We start from the raw sequence: 17,264 nt of genomic DNA, 5'->3' as shown, positions 1-17,264 counted from the left end.
CATTGAATAGGACCCTGCAGCTGCAAATAATTTTGACAAAGGATAGGCAGTGCAGATTCTGCCTCTTCCTTTTTCTCTGAGTGCTACTATACAGATCATTCCAGTTTTATCCGGGTTGGGTTGTGCAGTTCACTTTTATCCTGTTCCTTGTCGTAAACTTTGGGCTTAATGAAAAGCTGTAGCCCAGAATGTGTCACCATCTCTCAATAGTTTTATCTGCATATGGAGCAGGTGTAACTGAGTGGTATTTTGTGGTATGCTGCATATTAAGGCTGTTGGAGAATGAAAAGTTGCCCAGGATTACCATATGACCTTTAAGAGGAAGGAGTAACTCCACTGAAGTGTCGTTCGATCTACGCCTCTTGGATCAGACTTTAATACAAAGTATTTGTTTGCCTGTATCAAGACCTGATGTTTGATCCAATAAAATAATCATATACGTGCATCTTCCTCCATTGCTATGACAGCAGTCGTGGTATCCATATATTTTGTTCTCTTCTTATTTCTGAAACAAGATACAATGAAGAAAAGGAAATGTGTCGAATCCATGTGTAATGGATTGACAATAAGCTGTGATATCTTGAACAAACCTTATGGAATTAAGATAAACTTTATTGAATTCAGTTAAACATTGTTGAATGGGGCTTAACATCTTTGGAGTTCATTGTATTACACATGTAAATGTTTATGTTCTATGGTGAGATTATATGGAACTTCTTTAGCAGAGAGACAAGATAAATGCCATCTCTGGAAGGTCTGAGGAATTTCAAAGGTTTTTTTGGAGCATACTTGTGAAGTGGATATCCTAAGGTTATACCACCATGAAATGAGGGCAATGCAAATTCTCCCCCTCTGAAGCCAACCTTTTGAAGATAGGCGCCGGGGGAGAGACCCTTTGTATACTAACTACCTGCTTCTGGAAACTCCAAAATCTTCTGATCTGTTTGAAAAGGGAACTTAACATGTTATGAGTGTACTTGTTCTCAGCTGAAGCTCCTATGAATCACAGCCAATGGGACCTGCGGCAGTGACATCTGTGGGCAGGGGCAGTGTGCAGAGCCACCTAGCTATGCTTCCCCCTAGGAGCAGCTGGGACATGTTGCAGTTTGTGGGGAGCCGCCCAAGGTGAGTACCCCCCGGATCTGGCACCCCAAATCCCCTCCTGTGCCCAAACTCGCTGCCCCGAGTGCCCTCCTGTACCCAAACTCCCTCTCAGAGCCACACCCTGTACCCCTTCCCGTGTCCCAGCCTTGCACCCCCTCCCGCATTCTGAACCCCTCATGGCCGTTCCTCTGCCTAGGAACAGCAGGGACATGTCACCGCTTCCGGGGAGCCACATGGAGACAGGCAGGGAGCCTGCCACCCCGGTGCCAACCGGACTATAAACCGGACTGCCTATGAAGATTAGAAATGCTGGTTTATAGAGCTTTCTGGTTGGTACAGGGCTGGATAACAGAGCTTTCACTTTATTATGATGCCCTTCTCCAGGCCTCTGAGACCTCACCCATCCACCTTGAGTTCTCAAAGATAATTGCTAATAGTTCAGAGATTGTTTCAGCTAGTTCCTTAAGTACCCTGGGATGAATTTCATCAGGCCCTGCTGCATAAAGACATCTAACTTATCTACATTTTTTTTAACTTGTTCTTTCCCTATTTTGGCTTTTTCTTCACCCCTCTTCCCCACCTACCCCCTAAAAAGCCCAATTATTTTGCTTCATAGTTTTTAACATCTAAAAGATTTTTTTGAGCAAGCCCTTAACCATCTCTTTCTTAATCATGACAGCCCTTGCCCTCAACAGGAGAGGCCTTAGTCTTCATTAATGGGTGTAATTTCTGCAGTGGCTTTTCCCAGGCAGAATCTATGAAGAATTTTGAAAGAGGAAAGAATTATGAAGATTGGATAACTAAAAACACAATAAGGAAAACTAGTACATATTTGATATTTCTTACCTGCAAAATAAGTTGTCAATTCTTTAATCAATTATTGAGCCAAGTTAGTCTGGATTAATCAGAGTGGCTGCTTATTTTAGAGGTGCTGTGATCACATGTCGCAAAGACTTGTGTGGGCCACTAAATCCATTAGGGTGAAGATGTTTTCAAATAAGTTTTAAAATTAAGGTGACAGTTGAAGAAACAGCTAAGCCTTTGGTCTATTTAGCTAAGTGTTGGCAATTCCTTTTAATGACTGAGAATTTAGCTAACTATGGATTATTTGCACAAATATAACTTTCTCAAGCATGTTCCATAATACCAAAGAACGACATAAACATTTACCAGAAAATGCACCATGAATGTGTCTCACTAGCAATAAAGACAGGTTTCAGAGTAGCAGCCGTGTTAATCTGTATCCGCAAAAAGAAAAGGAGTACTTGTGGCACCTTAGAGACTAACGAATTTATTTGAGCATAAGCTTTCATGAGCTACAGCTCACTTCATCGGATGCATTCATGCATTTGTCTGAATGCATCCGATGAAGTGAGCTGTAGCTCACGAAAGCTTATGCTCAAATAAATTGGTTAGTCTCTAAGGTGCCACAAGTACTCCTTTTCTACTAGCAATAAAACGTACTTTACCTCATCTTTTTAGAAGTAGTTTTAGGGATGAAACGGCTTTCATCGGTTCTTCAGGAATTGTACTGTTTTGTCATGTCACATGAGAAATTAAGGGGCAACATATAAACAAATCAGTGTGCAATTCCCAAATGATTGTGTTCTGTCTTTTCTGAAGCTTTTGGTGCAGAACCCAAACCTGTCTGATGCTTGCGCATATGTATGTCTCCCTTGTTTATGAGCTTGTCAGTTTTGTTTTGCTTCTGCAATTATAGTATGGGACCTGCCTGCTGAAGATTGAGATCTTTGTATCTAAAACTCTTATCTTGAAATCTAAATTATTTTTTATTTGTGTGTTTGACTTTAAATTGGCTGGTTCTATGCTAAATGTTTCAGCTGTTTTTTTGGGGGGTGGGGTGAGGGGTATGAACAGCTTAATTCTTCACTGTGTCTTGTAAGCCTCTGCTTGATCCCAGGCCGTAAGAGAAACAAGAAGAGACGTGGAAAGGAAAACCTGCTTCACATGCACTTCCCAGCTATGGATCATGGGTAGTGATCTCCGCTGGTTTTTGTCCTAGAGGAAAGCCCAACCTTCCCCTTGGCACACTTCAGTCCAGCCCTGAGTAGGGTAGCTCAGGCCAGCCTCCCCTGGGCCAGGAAAAGGTTATGCTACAGAGGCAGGGAGCCTTGTCAGGGAAATGACAGGTGCACCCTTCCATATTCACTGTAGGGATCTGGGGAAACTATTGTATAATGGAGATAAATGTGTGAAAGCTGCTTCCTGTTCCTGAGCCCACGGTACTTGCTATTTTAGCACTGCAGCAGTAATGCTGTAGCTAAGGTTGAGTAATTATATAGTGTGTGTGTGTTTTCCAAGACTGGGACAGACTTTCCAGAGCCTTTTGTTCTAGCTTGAGAGGAGGCAGGGCAGGCACGCAGTTGACTTTTTGAATAATTTAACACACACTTGGCATCAGTCTGTTGCCCAACCTACGTGGTACTTGTAAACTTCAAATAATAAAATTACTCTTTGATCAGGGCCTGGAAGAAGCCATGTGTTTCTGTCTTCACCTTCTGGATTTTCCTATAAACTTATGATATAAATGATTCAGAAGTATGGGACCCACTTCAAATATTAGTGAAAAATGTGGTTTCTCTCACGTAATGTACAGCTACTAAAGGTCAAAGCTGGTGACTTAAACATGGACAATGCTATGATTCTCTTCTGTAAATTCCAACTGTCTTGTTACTTTTAAACTATCAACAAATATTAATTTCTCATGTACAAAATCAAATATATTTCAAGATACTTTAAACCCTCAGCGGTGAGGGGCAAATAGTATGCAAAACTTTCAGATGATTTAAGTGTTTTCTTCCCAGTTGATCTTCTACTTTATTTAATATAAAATAAATGTGCATTGTATCTTGGGATGGTTTGTCTGAAAGTCTTTGCTCATTACTTTGTACATCTATAATTATATGCATCTATATAGTAAGAAAGTATTCTAGCCAAGCCTAAATATTGCTGCAAAGTGAAACAGCATCTGTTTATTATTATGAACACAAAATATGCTCACAAAGTTATCACTGTTACAGGAACCAAAGCAAAATTATAACCTATCAGGCTGCAGGCAGAGCAATAAAAAGCTTATCCTCAACAAAAAGAAAAGGAGTACTTGTGGCACCTTAGAGACTAACACATTTATTTGAGCATAAGCTTTCGTGAGCTACAGCTCACTTCATCGGATGCATTCAGTGGAAAATACAGTGGGAAGATTTATATATATAGAGAACATGAAACAATGGGTGTTACCATACACACTGCAATGAGAGTGATCACTTAAGGTGAGCTATTACCAGCAGGAAAGCGGGGGGAGGGAGAGCCTTTTGTAGTGATAATCAAAGTGGGCCATTTCCAGCAGTTGACAAGATCAGAGGAACAGTGGGGGGTCGAGGGGGGGGCAATAAACATGGGGAAATAGTTTTACTTTGTGTAATGACCCATCCACTCCCACTCTCTATTCAAGCCGAAGTTAATTGTATCCAGTTTGCACATTAATTCCAATTCAGCAGTCTCTCGTTGGAGTCTGTTTTTGAAGTTTTTTGTTGAAGAATTGCAACTTTTAGGTCTGTAATCGAGTGACCAGAGAGATTGAAGTGGTCTCCAACTGGTTTTTGAATGTTATAATTCTTGACGTCTGATTTGTGTCCATTTATTCTTTTATGTAGAGACTGTCCAGTTTGACCAATGTACATGGCAGAGGGGCGTTGCTGGCACATGATGTATTGGTAGATGTGCTTCAACAAAAAAAACTTCAAAAACCGACTCCAAGACAGAAGAGGAATACAAATAGTGCAAAAGAATCAACCATAATTGTGAACAATACCACAAAAATGAAGAAAGTGACTGGTAGCAGGTCTCATCAATATAACTTTAGGAACTTCATAGGCCAATTTATGTGTGTATTAAGTTTATCTTTATTTAAGTGTAAAACAAGTTGTACAAAATTTCTGTTCTATAAGAACGAAATCAAGAAACCATTGAAATGTAAGTTCACCCCCCAACTTTATACTTTGAGCATTTCGCAATATAAAACTGAACCAAATACATTAGCGAATACAGACTAACATGGCTGCCATTCTGTATCCTCAACAAGTAACAGTTCACCCAAAATATTCCGTGCAAAAAGTGCTAATGTATTTTGTTCAGTTTTATATTGCGAAATGCTCAAAGTATAAAGTTGGGGGGTGAATTTACATTTCAGTGGTTTCTTGATTTCGTTCTTATAGAACAGAAATTTTGTACAACTTGTTTTACACTTAAATAAAGATAAACTTAATACACACATAAATTGTCCTATGAAGTTCCTAAAGTTATATTGATGAGACCTGCTACCAGTCACTTTCTTCATTTTTGTGGTATTGTTCACAATTATGGTTGATTCTTTTGCACTATTTGTATTCCTCTTCTGTCTTGCCAGTTGGTGGTGGTTGGTTAGTCTTTCATGTTTTGATCCAGACATATGATTTTCTTACATTTAGGATAACTAATAAAAACAGATTATGCAGTGCAATATTAAGCTTTTCTCCTTTTTCTTCCTATCTGTTTTCCTTATTTTAATATCTTAATTTTGAATTTAATTTTGACTGTTGAAGGGATTTCTCCCTTCCTTAGTATTCATAAGTTCTCTAACTATCAAGTTTGATGGGCAGTGACCGTCTTCCAGCAAACTCTAAACCTTCCACCAGATTTCTAAGTAGCTTTTTTCCTTCTCTTGTGCAGAACTCTGACTTCATGAGTTAATTTTTCTAGTACCAGAGTTCCCCCCTTTTTCATAGCAGTCATACATCTTCCACCCCCTTGCTATGGTAATTCTAGCAGCAAGTAGGAAATGAATGGTGAGTTCTTCGTGGCTTTCTTAAGACTTAACCTTTTCATATTCGTTTGTTTTTTTTCATGAAAAGTTATCTGACACCTGTTATGTCCTTTATGGAATCTCCAGTGGCTTTCCAAAATGTCTTAAATTTTGGTCACGTTCACCATATGTGGAGAAATTCTTTCATTATGTTCTCCAGCACTTCCCCTTCCTTGCACCATACTCATTCCATTTTACATCCGATGCATCAGATGAAGTGAGGTGTAGCTCACGAAAGCTTATGCTCAAATAAATTTGTTAGTCTAAGGTGCCACAAGTACTCCTTATTCCATTTTAAGGGGAGTTAGGTACCATTGATACAGCATTTTACCATAATTTTCTTTTATAAATGTGGTGTTTGGTGTATGTGGACCTTGCCTTATCTGTTCTCCCATTCCTCAATTTCACATTCCCATAGTTCTGATGTTAATGCTGTTGCCTATGGGGTTTATTTTGAAATGGTGTAAATCCATTTCATAGGGAAATTAAGTTATTTCTGGGAAGGTTAAACTGCACTGTTTGCTTTCCTTGAAATTCTTAGTAGCAGTTTTTGTTTCTGAGCTAGACATATTAGCAGAAATATAAACTGTCTGTGAAGGCATCAGTACATAATCTCAGGCTTCCCAAGGGACTGTGGTATTTTCAGAACAAGATGTTGCTTAAAGTACCTGTGAGGATTATTGAATGCTCTGGGAAGGATTCATCTGTGTAGTATTCCACTTGGGTGGCTTACAAAGTGATCTCAAAGCAGGAAAGAAACTAAGCAGAGTCCTAACATTCTTCCCTGGAAGGCAGTAGCAGTGGTGGAAAGATACCAGAAAAAATAAAAGAAATTGTGTGATTCTTCTCTTTTAGTACTCAGGATTTTTAATTAGTGGTTAAGAATAGCATATTTTTCTCAAGGCAGGGTAGTTAGTGGAGAAGTTTCCCAGTATATATGTAAAACAGCAAAACCTATCTTCTGGGCCTCAGAGAGTGACTGCGTCTTACTCAGTGACTGAATATGGACAGAAAATAAGTAATCAACACAAGGGGCTGAGAGGGAGTGTACTCAGTACTCCTTATGACTTTAAAAGCCTCCCCCAAGACTACTTGTCAATACTCAGCTGCATACAGATTGAATAGACTTGTGATCTTGCTTCTCTGTGATTTCTCAGAATTTTCAGATGCATAATTTTTTGGGGGGTGGGTGGGATTAAAAATGCTTTCCTATTTTAATCCTCCATGATTTGTCTCAATCTCTTCCAAAGAAATAAGGAAGAATAGTGTGTAGATGAATATGTAACAGCCATTTCTGTGAAGGGATTTCCTGATTCTTCTTCCCTGTGTACAACCTATTTTAGCTGGAGCCACTTCTGTTGATGGAAGGGCTTATTAAAAATTTCATCTCCCTGTCTGAATCATATAACTATTTCTAAAATAAGAATTCTTTTTGGCCATATGAATCTCTCATTCTTTGGAGTCTAAAGTAGATGTATGCAATTTGAAAATTAATGATTTGAGGAAAAAAGGTTACTTCTGTGGAAGAATACATTAGTAATCTGGGACATAAAATGTCAGTGTTTTAAAAATACTAATTTTTGCTATAAATAATGCATTGTTCCACTTAAAAAATGGAGATTAAGCATAACAGATTTAAGGCCTTGCAGTATTTTTGTTTTAGGTTTACCTGAAAATTCTGGAGCTAATTCCAGAAGGCTGTGTTAATCAAACAGATAAGACTGAAGTCTAAAATGTGTTTATTGGCGCTTACATTAAACAGAAGTTCCCCCCTCTTTCTCATATTGTACAGAATAAAACATACCACTGTTTGCTTTGTTTGATACTTCAGTTTATGAAACTTAATTTTTTTCGGTCTGTTTTGGCCAAATATTTTGAGGCAGATTGAAATGTAAAAGAAATCTTGATTTCTCATTGGCAAAAGACCATATATTCCCTACATTGCTAAATCAGCAGATTCATAGTATGAAAACACTAATACATTTCAAAACTTTAGTTACTTGTAGGACTTTTCTCCATTAAGTTGGATTTTGCAACTGAAGAAAAACATTTTTTCAACTGACAGGTTTCAGAGTAGCAGCCGTATTAGTCTGTATTCACAAAAAGAAGAGGAGGACTTGTGACACCTTAGAGACTAACCAATTTATTTGAGCATAAGCTTTCCTGAGCTAACATTATGCTCAAATAAATTGGTTAGTCTCTAAGGTGCCACAAGTACTTCTTTTTTTTCAACTATCAGTGTCCAAGTGTTGCCTAGAGAATAATTAAGAAATTAGAGAGAGAGAGAATGTAATTGTTTTGACTATCTCTATAAATGAATAACTGAATAATTCTTTCCTTGTAGAGTGTGAATAACTTTCATTTTCCTTAAATGTTGATATCTTATGTATTATTGAAACATAACATTAAACTTTGCTGAATTGTATAGCTGTTTAACAGATCTTTGATTAAAACAAGCTGTCCTTTCAAATATTAGGAGGACTTGCGGCACCTTAGAGCCGAACAAATTTATTTGAGTATAAGCTTTTGTGAGCTACAGCTCACTTCAGGATTCGATAAAGTGAGCTGTAGCTCACGAAAGCTTATGCTCAAATAAATTTTTTCGGCTCTAAGGTGCCACAAGTTCTCCTTTTCTTTTTGTGGATACAAACTAACACAGCTGCTACTCTGAAACCTTTCAAATATTGTTTGTAATCCCCCAAATTTGTAATTTAATCAGTATTTTTATTAAGGTAATAAAATGTAAATAAAATATATGCAGAACTAAGGATTTCTTAAGAAGTGCTGCCTGGGAAATCAGCATTTTGGGGTACTAGCATCTAAGGCTGTTTAGAAGTTCTGGGCCTCTAACAGCATCAGCTGCAAATCTTCAGACTCGCTCCAAGACTCAATATTTGTTGTTTGTATTACAGTAATGGGCTAGAGACCCCACTGAGTGTGTAGTGGCTCATGGGGGTAAGATGTGCTATTCCACAATTTCTAGAATGATGCACAGATGGGCATTTATTAAGGAGGCAAAGTGGGGTGAAGGGTGGGGGCAAATGGAACTCTACACGTGCCCCTTTGCACATCCATTAACTGGAGGCTCTCTTTCCATCCCGCTCCTGTGACCTACGCATTTGGGATGGAACTAAGTGAAGTAGAAGGCAATCTGAAAAAAAAAAAAAATCAGGAAAAAGTCTTAGTAGTGAGATCAATCCTCCCCCCTGTTCCCCCCCCGGAATGGTCGTGGAAATCTCCATTGCGGTGGGATTGATTAACAATATAGTGGGCCTGATTTTTCAGACAACTTGTATGCCATTTTGTGTGCAGATCTGTACAAATCAGATGTATACATGGATGGGACTAGATAGGCATCTGTTTTCCAGTGCCTGAGCAGATCACTGACACTTGCACATCTAAGATAACCTGCACGCTTATTGTGTGTGTAAACTATCTGAAAATCGGGCCCAGTAGGTCTTTTCCTTCTCTAACTTATTTTTAGCCACTCTAGAGAAACAAAATGTTTCTTCTAAAATAAATCAGATCTGAAATAGTTAGAAATGTAAAGGGCAATATTGTTAACGGGCTTCAGAGTTAGTACAAGGCGCTGGTTCACAGTCCTCAGAGAATTATTGTTTCGGTTAAGAGACTCAGGAAGTTGCAGTGATTCAGATCTGGAAGATTTTACAGAAATGTAGTTTTTAATGGCTTTAAATCCTAAAGAAACTGATGTGACCACCAGAGAAATACTGGAATGGAGTTCTGGCTCACCTAGAGCTCTGCTGAAGATATAATTTGACGATGTTGTAACATTAAATTGACATAGAAGTTACTAATCGATATTATTTCTTAAATGAGTCACTTCTTCATGTGTTTGTAATTTCAGTATAGAATATAATACACATTAGAACAAATATAAATTGATGGAATGCTATTAATATGAAACCTCCGATAAAGGAAGGAGGTTTCACCTGACCTGAGCCAATGCAGGTGTTTCAGGGTGATCATCCCAAATTAACACAAGATGTGACAAATGTGAATGAGGTGATCCTGTTTTGTTATGTAGTGTTACACTGTGCACCCTGAATGGAAGAATGAGTTTGACCTTTAAACAGCCCATAAATTCTAATCTAGGTGAAAGCAGCCTTGTAAGTTTTCCGTTTTTAAACTTCTAGCAACTCTTGAATTGTTCCCCTGAAACAGAAACATTACACACTAGGCTTCTGTAGCTTCTGACAGTCAATTTTAGCGTGTCTCAAATATAGATGGTTCCTGTGGTCATTGTATAAAAGGAGAACATAATGACAGGGAAATAATGAAAAGAACAAACCAATTTGCACTTTGTGTTAAGGCTGGTTGAATCTTCAAATGAGTCTGATTTGGTAACTTTTTGGAACATAAATTTTACTTCCAGTCCTGCATGGTGGTGGGAGCATGTACTTTTTTAAGGTATGTTTTTAAATTTAAAGGGGGAGATGTAATGTTCAAAATATTTGTGAATTTGTTGTTAATAAACAGAGCAGCTTCCAGGGTGGAATTGATTTAAATCACTAGTCAGGAAGACTCGATTTAATCATGGATTTCTACGTAAAAGTGTATTCTTGTTGGGTGTTATAACCTTAATACATATTCTTCACAACTCAGAGATAGATGAGACACAAAGTGAGTCTCTTTTACGGCCTGCTGCCATTATAGGTTTTCCTGTCTAGTGAGAAAATGCTATAGTAAATCTCAAATCAATGAGGGCTACGCTCAGACCTCAAGACTTCTGGAATATGCTGCTCAAACAGTTTCACTTTTGTTTCTACTGCCTGTCCCTCCTTTCTCACATTTATCTCCAGACTTCTTCGCCTTGTCCAGATCTTTTCCGCCCCAACAATCTTTTATTCATTGAACGTTTTAAAACTTTTCACTTTTAGAGAGAGGTAAGAGACTGACTCTGTTGCACTAATTTGCAGCGGGGCAGTAGGGTTGAGGTTTGTTATTTTTCACCTCTTATTTATTTTATTTTATTTTATTTTATTTTAAAACATTTTTGCAGTTAACAAGCTTGTTATTTCTGGAGACACACATCCACAGTTTGAGAACTGCAAAACTAAGCATCTCTGATGGTATCTTCTAGACTTAGCACTGAGTCCCATTGGGTAGATAGAGAGATTAAGCTAAATAATCTATATAGCAGCCCCTGGAACCCCATAAGATTGGGTCTCTAATCCATGAACTATTGGAACTCATTTACAAAACTTTTCTTAACCATTACATGAATATATTGTCTCATATTATAGAATTAGAATTTATAATCCCTATTCCATGATGAGATACCTTTAAGCTATAATGTATCTTAATTAAAACTATCTTTAGATAGGTTTTTCCTCAAAAAGCATTTTATCAGAAACTGATTTAAATAAAAAAATTGATTTTTTAAAAAAATTTTTAATTATTGATTTTTATCCACCCCCTCAGCTTCTAAAAGCTTTGTTTAAAGCTTACTGTATGTGATGCATATTGTAATCCATCCATGTTTCACTAAACCAACTGGTACTCTGGTGGTTCAGAATAGTGGGTGCAATAGAACATTAACCCCAGATCAGACTTAGTTCTGGTCGCCTAAGAATTATTGGTAATAGCTGCTAGCCTCAAGAAGAGAACAATTTCCTGCCCTGTCTTATTTGTCAGGATTGAAAGGAATTTACTGGATAATGAAAAGGAGGACTTGTGGCACCTTAGAGACTAACACATTTGTTAGTCTGTAAGGTGCCACAAGTCCTCCTTTTCTTTTTGCAGATACAGACTAACACGGCTGCTACTCTGAAACCTGTCATTACTGGATAATGGAGTTTAAATGGGTCCATCCTTTACTTGGGTATTCAGGAAATGGAGAAAAAGTGTTTAATGTGCAACAAATTGAAACACTCATTCCTAAGGGTGAAGGTACCTTCAGAATTCTGGCCAGTTCTGTGTCTTTTGAACCAAATATCATTTAGTTTTAATGATTCCAGGTCTGCTTGATTCCCAAATCTTTAAACCTTCACAGTGTAGCCTGGAAATACTGTTGATGTGTTTTCAATTGACAGTTGGAGATTTTATGTACTAAACTTTAAGTAAACAGTTTGCCTATTTCCCACCATCCATAAAGTATTCCATCAGAGTGGATCACTACGGATTTCACAGTTTGGCAAAGAGAAGGATGCACTCTTAAATCATAAATAGCATGCACTGGTGCATACTTTTCCATCTGTTAGTGGCTCTTAGATACTGGTCTGATCCTCATTTCTGGGACATCCTGCCACTTCCATAATTTTGAAGGCAGCCATTATAGAGTTGCTCTTTTTTTCCCTTCAACTCTGTCACATCTTAGATCGCACTACTGGCATGTTGCTGCAGATGTGTAAACCAGTTCCTCAGTGTACTGCATTCCCTTTGAAGAGTAGCAGCACACCTTTTTGCCTTTAAGGGAACTTTTGCAAGTTGCTTCTTAGGGTGCCTTCTCTCTCTGTAGGGCAAATTGAATTGCCAGAGTAGTTTGGCAAAGAACTGAGAGTTGGTTGGCCTTGACCATCTACCTTTCAGACCAGTGATTCTTAATCTATTTACCATTGTGGGCTGCATATGCAACTCTCTGTGGGCCACATTCACACTATGTATACTACCTGTATGCCCTGAGGATGTCACATGGGCTGCAGCTGTGTGCTGATTGGGCCACAAAGTGGTCTGCGGGTTGAGAACCACTGTTTTAGACCATTGGTTTCCCCGACATCTTTCCAGCCAAGGTTAGATGTAGTACTTGGATTGGTTTCCTGCCAGGACTCTACAACCTGCAGGAGCAGTGTCTTACTCTTGCTTGCTGTTATTAGATACATTAGATGATCCAAGTAAAATGGTCTGGTTTAGTATTTCTCTAGTCAGTCTATTTTCCCTTTGGAGCTCTTCAGTGTATCTCCGTGGAAAGTTCAGGTCAGTGGCTGAGGCCTGAAATGCATGACATGGCAGTTGTGCACTTGTGCACTCTGACCCTAATACCACTGCCTGCTTCTTTCTTCATGGTACTATACTTCTGTCCCCTCGGGTTCTTCAGTTAGCTCTCATCTGGAGAGCTCAAAAGATGTGCAGTTGAGGAGGCAAGACATGGAGAACAGATCTGGAGCAGTCAAATGGAGGAAGAAAAGCATTCTTTAATGGCTTCCTCCAGAATAGGGGGAATAGCAGCGTAAACTAGTACTTAAGGGCAAGATCTGTGCAACACCCCACCCCCCAAAAATAAATTGCAGATACTAGATGAGAGTAGCATCCGATTAAGTGAGCTGTTGCTCACGAAAGCTTATGCTCAATAAATTTGATAGCCTCTAAGGTGCCACAAGTACTCCTTTTCTTTTTGCGGATACAGACTAACACGGCTGCTACTCCGAAACCTAGATTAGAACACTAAGTTTACTTTCTTTTGCACTGAAGTCAAATACTGCCTTAACAGACTGATTGGATTGGATCCTGTGTTCATGTGTCTTTTGCTCTATGCTGACAATCTGAACTAAGGTTCACATTTTATTACCTTTTTTATTGGCCAACAGTACATTAAATTAGCAAGCTTTTGGCACGGACAGTTTGAAGTATAGTGTGTTGATTTGTGCATATGCCTTTGCAGTGTATCCTTATGATGCTTCCTATTTGGAGAAATATGCTCCTAATTTTTCCCATGAGGAACATCTATAGTTTGAATAGTATGTCCATGGGTGCTCCAGTTCAGGTGTTCCCCATGCACTTTTGATCAGAGATTTTCAGTAGCAGCATCCATTCAGCCTGCGTGTGTGCTATACATCTCTTTGTGCTCCACAGTGTGGATATATAGAGCTGCGTGGACAAACTGCCCCTCAGTTCCTTCTTAACCACCCTTCGGCCTGAGACAGAGCATCTAACATGCCTGCTCCAATGTAGCCTGTAGCCCAGCCTTTTTAGATTTAGTTCTAAGTGATAGTTTAGCTTGGTTGTTTATCCAATTTATTTGTTTATTTTGATAATTCTTGCATGATTTGGGGTTTTTCTATCTACAGCTTCCTTCCAGATGAGGTGCCAGCTTTAGGGTATTCTGGGATCCTAAGGCTTCAAATGTTGCCTCTTCTGCAGGGAGTCCATCCCAATTAGCAACGGTCATTCTCTGCGTCTCAGCTATTTTGGCTGGTATATGGATGTGTCTCAGTGTAAGATCTGCATATCGTTTAAAAGCAGATATAGAAAAATCAGGGATATTAAATTTAATCTGCTCATGGTGGAGCAAGACCTGAGATCAGGCTCAGAGAGCCTCCTTGCAGATTAGCATTCAAGTGCACTTGTGCCCTGTAGACCTCTGTATCCTGGTCACCGAGAGTTTTACGGGATAAGATCACAAACGGTACCAATAAAATTCAAAGGAATAGGGGTTCCGGATCTTCTACCAGAGATTCTTCTTCAGAGAAATCTGTTGCCTCACAGAATAACCATTTTGGAGACACAAGGTTTTGAGGCTCTAGGTTCCGGTACTGAGAGTTCATTGAAGACTTTGACTTCCTCTTAGAGGTTCAGTAGCAAGCATACTTCAGGACCAGAATCTCCTTTGGTACTGACTAGATATGACTGTTCCAGCAGAGGTTCTAAACATTCTGCTTTGAAGTCCGTACCATCTTCTGTACCCAGACCAGTATATTAGACTACTACACTGGTGTACCAGAAGATGGCAGCTTCTTCAGTCCTGACGTCCACTAGACGTGCACCATCTCAACAGTCACAGCTGTCTTGGGTACCGACACTTATCACTTCAGAGACCCATCCAACCTCAGTTCAGACACACCCAGTACCCCCCAAATATTTCAGAGATCTGTTGTGTTTTGGAGGAGCTGGGGTCTCCATTACTAGCCAGTATGAAGTGTTTGGTTCCAAGATCTTCTGGGATCTTCCCCGATGCCTCCCAGCTCTCTGACAGCTGTCCCTTGTTCATTATTTACTCTATCTTTGCTCTGAGTTGAGTATTTTGCTGATTCTCAGATCTCTGTCCAGCGAGCTCCTATCTACCATGAAAGGGACTACTCACCTGTAACCTACACTGAAAGGAAGATTTAAAAGGAGAAAATCTTGAGCCCTGTCTCACTGATATGACCGTTAGTGGATGCCTCCTTCCCTATCGTGTGGGTCCCCCCCAGTGGCCTTTTTGAGATCTGTGTATGTCTATCACCAGAAGTTCTCAAGAGCCTCCTAGTTTTTCCCATGGAGCGCACATACACTAGCCTGATCCTCCACTTCCTCATTAACAGCTGGAACCTGAGGAGGAAATTGTTGAGGAGCAAGAGGCCAGAGCAGACCAGGTGATGCCTCAGACAAATAGAGTATCATTGTCACCAGATCAGGTTGTAATGCCTCCACCACCTTCTTTGACTGACAGTTTCAAGTGGTTTCAGAAGTTTTTGAAATGTCTTGCTGATTTGCTCCAAGTTCCTTTAGAGGAGCTCCAAGAGTAGCAACTTAAACTTTTGAGTATCCTGTACATCACATCTTCTGGATGAGTGCTGTTACCAGTGAATGAGGTTCTACTGGAAACTGCAAAAACCATGTGATAGACTCCAGTGATGGTGTCACCAACTTGTAAACATGCTGACAAAAAATATTGTTCCATCAAAAAATCTCTGAATTTTTATTTTCCCATCCTTCACCAAATTCTTCAGTTGTGGTGGCAGACAGTGAGTATTGTAGACAACACCATACAAAGTCTACACCGTATGATATAGTGAGGCATTTAAGGCCATTGCCAAAAGCTGACCTTCAGCTATGACCTTGTGGCTGGCCTCCCCACATGCAGCTGACACTCTGGCTTATTCCATGTCTACTGCTGTCATCAGGCATTGAGTGTCTTGGCTGCAACTGTCCAGTTTCCCGACGGTGGTTCAGAATACCACGGAAAACCTCCATTTTGGTGGACATAACTTATTCTCAAAGTCCACAGACACATCTCTCCATACTTTGAAAAGTTTGTGGGCCATATTCAGGTCCCTTGACATATGTATTCCTGTGAACAAAAGAAAATTGCGCAGATCTCAAGCAGTGCAGGGATCTCATATGATTGTCTTCTATTACTATAGGCAAACTGAATCCTCTAAAAAGAGGCTGAGGTATCAGAAGAAGAAACCTCCTCCAGTGACAGCATACTACCAACTAGCCTTATCTTCATTCAACTGTCAATTTTGATAGATTTGTTCGAGGGCTCAGAATATTCCCACCTCAAATCTTCACCCCCAACAGTCCAAGACTCTCTCCAGGGATTTGTCTCACATAAACTTGCTGAAACAGGTAGTGATATCTCTTCTATGCTTAGCGGAGCCATAGAAACAGTTGCAGTTCTGCATAGGGGGAATGGATTGTATTTCAAGTATTTTCTGGCCCCCCAAAAAGAATGGGGGATGGAGCTCCGTTACTGGCTCCCACGTGCCTAAATGCCTTGGTGAAATCACAGAAATTCAGGATGGTGACTCGCAGCTGTTGTTCCATCTTTAGATTCCAGGGACTAGTTTGCAGCCTTCAGGACACGCATTTTCACATCACAATTCAACTTTCTCATGAGAGATTTCTTTGTTTTACAATTAGTCAGGATTGCTTCTAATATCAAGTGTTTCCCTTTTGCCTGTCCTCTACCTCCATAGTATTCTCAAAGGTCACAGCAGTGGTAAAAGCTCAGCTTTGGCAGATGGGAATACTCATCTTCCCTTACCTTGACAATCAGGTGCTTGTAAAGATAGCCATGACCCTCTTTCACAGCTTAGATCTTCAACAGAGCATCAGAAAGTCTATTTTGAGCACAGTTAATCAGAGAGACTTGATAGGGATTTTCCTGAATGGTGTAACAGCCAGGGCATACCTTCCTGCAGATAGGTTCATGACACTAATAAACCTAATTTCAGAGATTCATATAAATGCCTCCAGCTACTGGGTCATATAGCAGCATGTACTTTTGTAACCCAAGATGCTGGGTTACATCTTCACTGCTTCCGGGGATGGCTCAAAACAGTTTATAATTAGAACAAATAGGCTGGACAGGAGGGTTCTGGACTCATTCAGTTGCTGGAAAGACCTATGCAAACTATGTGCAGGAGTTCGTTTCAACCAATCTCCTCCAAGGGTCACCATAATTTAGGATGCATCTCGCTGAGGGTGGGGAGCTCATCTAGATACACACAAGGGCAATAGTTTGTTCAAGGGTCTTAACTTCACATAAAGTTCCTGAAAATTAGGAGCAGCCAGGAATGCTTGTGTGTTTCTTTTCCCTCATCATGGGTCAATCTGTAAAAGCCACGACTGACTG

The 17,264-nt window shown here is 39.7% G+C and overlaps 1 protein-coding gene across 3 annotated transcripts in view; it reads left to right on the top strand.

Annotated features, from left to right (window-relative positions):
* SPPL3 (signal peptide peptidase like 3) overlaps positions 1-17,264 on the top strand; it is a 142,006-nt gene that overhangs the window by 33,613 nt on the left and 91,129 nt on the right. The gene's annotated exons all lie outside the window — the stretch shown is intronic.

This window comes from Lepidochelys olivacea (assembly GCF_965140295.1).
Source record: "Lepidochelys olivacea isolate rLepOli2 genome assembly, chromosome: 15".
NCBI lineage: Eukaryota > Metazoa > Chordata > Testudines > Cheloniidae > Lepidochelys > Lepidochelys olivacea.
This window is presented reverse-complemented; position numbering and strand designations above follow the sequence as displayed.